Source organism: Lutra lutra, chromosome 1 (genome assembly GCF_902655055.1).
Source record: "Lutra lutra chromosome 1, mLutLut1.2, whole genome shotgun sequence".
NCBI classification, from domain to species: domain Eukaryota; kingdom Metazoa; phylum Chordata; class Mammalia; order Carnivora; family Mustelidae; genus Lutra; species Lutra lutra.
The window spans coordinates 126,959,830-126,965,829 of NC_062278.1; the positions used below are offsets into that span (position 1 = coordinate 126,959,830).

Below are 6,000 nucleotides of genomic sequence, written 5' to 3' on the forward strand. Positions count from 1 at the left end.
TAAGCCTCTGCCTTCGGCTCAGGTCATGATCTCAGGGTCCTGGGATTGAGCCCCGCATCAGGTTCTCTGCTCAGCAGGGAGCCTGCTTTCCCCCTCTCTCTCTGCCTGCCTCTCTGTCTACTTGTGATCTCTCTCTCTCTGTCAAATAAATAAAATCTTAAAAAAAAAAAAAAAAAAACCTTTCTCTAGTGTTAATTTGAACAAAGTATCCATTTTCCAAAAATGGATTTGATGTGATGCCTGTATTGTTATAATACATATAAACAAGCATATTAAAATGAAATGCTATATGTGCCCCACCTAAAATTATCTACCTGACCATGCTGAGAAATACGCTCTACAGGATCAGAATCTAGACTAACTATGCTCCAGGGGCCCCTTCTGGATCTATGATTCTGTTACGTGAGGTTGCTTGAATATTGATGATGCTCTTAATCTTTATGGCCCTTTCTGGTCTCCCAAGAATGTTCTCATCTGTGTATGTCATCTAATCCCATGACAACCCTGAGGGCAGGCAGAGAAGTCACAGATGGCGCTTGGTTCCCTGTAGTAGGAGATGTGCCTGAGGCCCTCTAGACAGTCACAGACCAGAACCAGGGTGCAGAGCCCCCAACTCTCCATCCTCTCCTCATGCTACCACCACACCAAACCCCAAGCCATCCTTGGTGCTCTCCCCAATCTCATTAGCATCACAGCCCAGATGTGAATCATGGTGTTTTACCCATTTAGGTGGCCAGAGGCCAAGCTCCGGAGATGAAAATACACCCCTCTGAGACCCATAAAGACACTTCAGCAACTAGCTATGACCTAGATTGTCATTTGGCCTTCTGGCCATCAGCAGGCCCCACCTAGAAAAGCTACCCAAAATACTACAGGTCAATGAGAGGGACACTAAAAAGTTAAATACACACTGTTACTTCCTGAACTTTCTGAAAGGGATGGCTACAGAAAGCTGCCTTGGATCTTGCCAACCTGGCGCTCAGTGTTGGGGGCCGGGGCGAAGTCTCTAGGGGCAGGTGAGATCAGCCTCATGACCTGCAGCAAACACACCCACCAAGAATGCTGGAGACAGCAGATGCCCAGGGGTGTAAAGGACTGTCACCTCAGCCTCAACATAACCTCTGTTGTCTGAAGCAGCCACCAAAACCTGGCCTTCACTCGTAACATCTACCATCCCAGCACGACAGCCTGGCTGTGGGGACAGAGCCGTTGAGTGGGTTCCGGTAACCACTAGTGAGACAATGTGGCTTAGACCAGGGGATCTAACCTGGTCTAACCTGGAGTTGAGGGCTTTGTACACCCAAGCAGCTTTTCTCTAGGCTTCTCCCTGGCATACTGAAGAGGCTGTGACCCAATAAGGTAAAAACCATTGCTCTGGTCACCAGACCCTCAGCCTTCTTGGCTGCCTTTCCCATGTAATAGCTTGCTGGAAGTGGCGCTAATATCCAGTCTCTGTATAGAACAACTTCACATCTTCGGCATCTTTGGGAGATCTAAACTCTGCTTAATCTACTATTCTTGGGTTTTGTTGTTTGCAGCCAAAAGCAGCCCCGCTGATCCAGTACCATAAGGCCCAGTGGTAATACCCAAGATGATGAAGGTTGTCCAGGCCTCAGAGTCCACCCACAAAATCTCTCTTAGGGCCTGAAGGTTCTGTGCAGCCCCTAGACAATGGATACTTGCCAGGTGCCCCAGGGCACAGGGAGCTCCTCCAGCTCCCTCCTTTGTCTCATCCCCACTCAAAGGTAACTACATTTTACCTGCCCTGAGCCTGGCAGGTACAGAACCTCTGCAACTCACTGCACACTCGGATGCTTGAGAATATTCCAGCTTTGCACAAGATTGTGTTCCCATTCAGGTCACATAAGTATGGTTTGTATGAATTATACAATGCTCATGAGCAGGTGTGCTTCCAATCGCTTGCAGGGAGGAACCCTCCGTGTGGGCGCATTTCACTGGCAGGACTGATTACACCAGGTGTGAGATATAAAGCAGGCACCATGTTTCCCTGAGAACTCACTTGATCCAGCCCGCTGGTCACCATGCAAATCTGATTTGATGGGAGGACCAGTCGCCCCGGGACCTAGCTTGTTTCATCTGAGTTTGGTAGTCCTCCCCGGGTCCAGGTCATCACTCAAACTCAGGAGCCAATCCCAAAGATCTGTGACTTTATGAGCAGCTCAGATCAACTCACTGTGTGAAATACATATGATTAGAGCTAATAATAAAATAAAAGTTACACCTGCCACCAAAACGTCTTCTATAGGTGAAAGTATGAGTAGTGGAAAGTGCAAACTGCCTTTTGCAAGAGCAAAGTGGGCAAATCTTGGAAGACTGCCTCTTGCTCACAGGGGTTCTGCAGGGGGCTCTGACCCTCTTCTCCATAAAGAAATGTTGAGGGGCGTCTGGTGGCTCAGTCCGTTGAGCAGCTGCCTTTGGCTCAGGTCATGATCCCAGGGTCCTGGGATGGAGCCCCACCTCCTTCCTGCTCAGTGGGGAGTCTGCTTCTCCCTCTCCTGCTCCCCCTGCTTGTATGCTCTCCCTTTCTCTCTGTCAAATAAATAAATAATCTTAAAAAAAAAAAAAAAGATGTTGAGGCCAGGGGCTAGGGTGGGGGCAATTTCTGCTAAAGCACCCCACTTCCTCAACACCACCCACCTCCAAAAGAGGCTGGTGGACCCTGCAGCCATGAAAACCCCAGAGCATTGAAGCCCAACACCTCCTGACCTGGCAGAGAAAGTACAGACTACACCATAAACCGCAGACAGAGAAACTCACTGGCTGCCGCAAATGAGAACAGACCCAAGGTTGAAAACCACAGCCCGAAACATTTTCAGCCCCAGTCAGCAGGGACTTGCAATTTACCGGAAATTAGTAGATTTATAAAATGTTAGCCAGCTCAAGTTTCTTCTCTGGGAAGACAAGCAGAGAATCTCTAAGAACTGTCTCCGGGAAATGCTTTGTTCACTGCAAAGCCCCTGACACATGTCAGTTATTAATCCCAAGAGCTCACCACCCCACACTTCAACCAACCTGCGCCTGTAAACAGAGCAAAAGGTTACCATAGGCTGCACCTGGAGCCCTCAAGCCAGGGACAGCTCGACCCTCAGAAGAGGGGCCTGAACAGCCACAGGGTCTCCAGATAGGATCTTGGGCAAGTTACTGATAATTTCTAGCCACAGCATCCCAAATGGATGTGGGCGCCTGGGTCGTTCAGTCAATTAAGTGTCTGCCTTGGGCTCAGGTCATGATGTCAGGGTCCTAAGATAGAGACCCTCATCCCCTGGCTCTTTGTGCAGCGGGGAGCCTGCTTCCACCACTCTCTCTGCTTGCCTCTCTGCCTACTTGTGATCTGTCAAATGAAAAAATAAAATTTTAAAACAACAACAATAAACCTCTGGGAGAGTCTTGTCAAATGATGAGCAAGCACACTCTGGTCAAGTGCCTAGTCTGTGGGAGCCCTGCTGGCTGCTGCTATTACAGGGGGGCTTTGGGTTTTTAAGTCAGATCTCCCTTAATACTCTTTTGAGGCTAGAATTCTGAGCCTTGTCAGTCATTCTCTACCATCAGGTCCAGGAAAGACCGTGTGTCTTGGAGATGCAAGAACCATTTAGCTCAAGGAGGTTCGGTACCAGCAGGGGCCCGTGAGGAAGTGGGGGAATCCCAGAGCTCTGAGATCAGGGCCCCATGAGGTAGCCCTTGTCCATCTCTTCAGACTCGGCCTTTTCCAAGGCCAGCACAGACCTCAATTCCAGCCCCAGAGTGTAACTGGGTGTTCAGTGCCCACGCTCCTGCCAGGCATCACCTCCCCTAGGAGGCCTTCCCTGACCTTTCACACTGTCTCTCCCACAACCCCTGCTCTTCCCTGATTCCATCACGGACCACACTGCGCTGTCGCTAATTTTTTGTCCTTACCGTCCCCGCAAAGCAGGAACGGGCACCATGCCCCGCCCCAGCCAAGTCCGGTCAATGAATGAGCCGGGCCCCAGTGGTGAGCAGAGCCCCAAGACCCGGGTGCCGTGAAGGGCCGTTTGCGCGACAGGCTGCCTTTTATTTTTGAGATAAATTTGACAACACCCGCGGCGGATCCCTGCCCACGTTAACGCCATTTTAAAAGGGGAGAAAGAGTCCCCCCACCTCCCCCGCCGCTCCAGTCCCGCCGCCCACCACCCCGCTGGTCCCCGCCGAGGCGGACAAGAAACCGAAGGGCGGTTCCATGAAAGGGGCTCTCTGGGCGGTGGACAGGCCCTCCCCGCCGCGGTCTCTATTGTGGCGGATCTCTCGATCGCACGACGTTACGCCGGAGCCCGCCGTGGGGGCAAAAGGCCACTCCCCGCCAGTCCCGGGGCGCACTCCGCGCGAGGTGAGCGCGGCAGGGCCCGGGGGCGGCCACACCTCCCGCCCGGAACAAAGCGCCCCGCTGGGCCCCCTGCCCTCCCCGGCGGCTGCACCACTCACCGCGCGCTCCAGCCCCGGCTCGGCTCCGGCCCTCAGGCCGCCTCCTCCATGCCCGCGCGGCCGAGGAGGCAGCGCCGCGCCCGCCCGGCCCCACTGCAGCGGGACTGGCGGCTCCCGGCCAGCCGGCCCTCTGGCCGCTCCGGCCCGTCCCCGCCCCGGCGCCTCCTTAAAGCGACCGCGCAGCCCGCGCGCGCCCGGAGCGCCCGGCGCGCCGCGCATTCCTTATATTGCAACAGCGCCTGCTAAAAATAGAGCTCCGCGGCGAGCGCCGGCGCTGGGGGCGGGGGGTGCGCCGCGACCCCGACGCGCGGCCCGCTCAGTCCCGGCCACACGGGCAGACTGCCCCCGGGCCGGCTCCGAGCGGGGCCCGCGCCGCAGCCTTCCCCGCGCCCCCGCGCACTTACCCGGTCAGACCCCGGCTCCGCCGCGCTGGTTTTTAAAGTGGACGCGGCATGGGAATCGCTTGGGCCTCTTTAAGAGCCTCTGGCCCCAATCTTGAAGTCTCCGCTCTGGCCCGGCCAACTTCTGAGACTACCGACGCCTCCCCAGTCCTTAGCGATCCCGGGTCGCCACCTCAGCGGCGTTCGCTTCGAATCCCGGGAGGGGTTTCTTCCCAGATCCTGAAGCAGCCTCCCTTCCCGATAGGCCTTCTCAGTGCACCATTCCTGGGCCCTAAGTTCGTTCCGATGGGTGCGACGGGCACAGGCGACACTCGAGCTCCGTTTCATTGTTTCAGTTCTGCTAACTCCTCTCCATCGATGACATTTTTTCGTTTAAAAAAATGGAAATATAATCCAGATACCATAAAACAAGACTTTGGAAGTGTACAATTACGTGGTTTTTAGCCTATCAGCAAAGTTGCTGGACCATCATGGTAATTTCAGAACATTTTCATAGCCCACTCCCCTCCAAATGCCTTACCCATTTGCAGTCACTCCCCATTCCCCATTCCCCACTCCCCAGTCGCTGGAAACCACTCCTGTCCTTTCTGTCTCTATGGACTTGCCTATTCAGGACATTTCATATAAATGGAATGCTACCACATGCGGTGTTTTGTGAGCAGCTTCTTTTCACTTCAAATTATGTTCTCAATGTGCATTCATGTTGCAGCATGAAACAGCGCTTGTTCCTTTTTATGACCAAATAATATTCCAATGTATGTATACACCACATTTTGTTTCTCCATTTCAGATGATGTTTGTTAGGCTGTTTGTATTTTTTGGCTGTTAAGAATACAGCTCCTGTGAGCATTCCTGTACAACCCCTTGTATGAACGCATGTTTTAACTTCTCTCGGTGATATACCTAGGAGTAGACCTGCAGTAGAAGCAGAATTGTGGGTCATGTGCTTAACTATGTTTAACATTTTTTTTTAAGATTTTATTTATTTATTTGACAGACAGAGATCATAAGTAGGCAGAGAGGCAGGCAGTGGGGGGGGAGTAGGCTCCCTGCTGAGGAGAGAGCCTGATATGGGGCTCAATCCCAGGACCCTGAGATCATGACCTGAGCAGAAGGCAGAGGCTTAACCCACTGAGCCACC

The 6,000-nt window shown here is 53.0% G+C and overlaps 1 protein-coding gene across 1 annotated transcript in view; it reads right to left on the reverse strand.

The window, feature by feature from the left end:
- MRAS (muscle RAS oncogene homolog) overlaps positions 1-4,631 on the reverse strand; it is a 64,445-nt gene extending 59,814 nt beyond the window's left edge. Inside the window, exon 1 of the mRNA XM_047736024.1 lies at positions 4,459-4,631. The gene's annotated coding sequence lies outside the window, so the exon portion shown is untranslated. The remainder of the gene's footprint in view (positions 1-4,458) is intronic.
- Between the last annotated feature and the right edge of the window lie 1,369 nt (positions 4,632-6,000).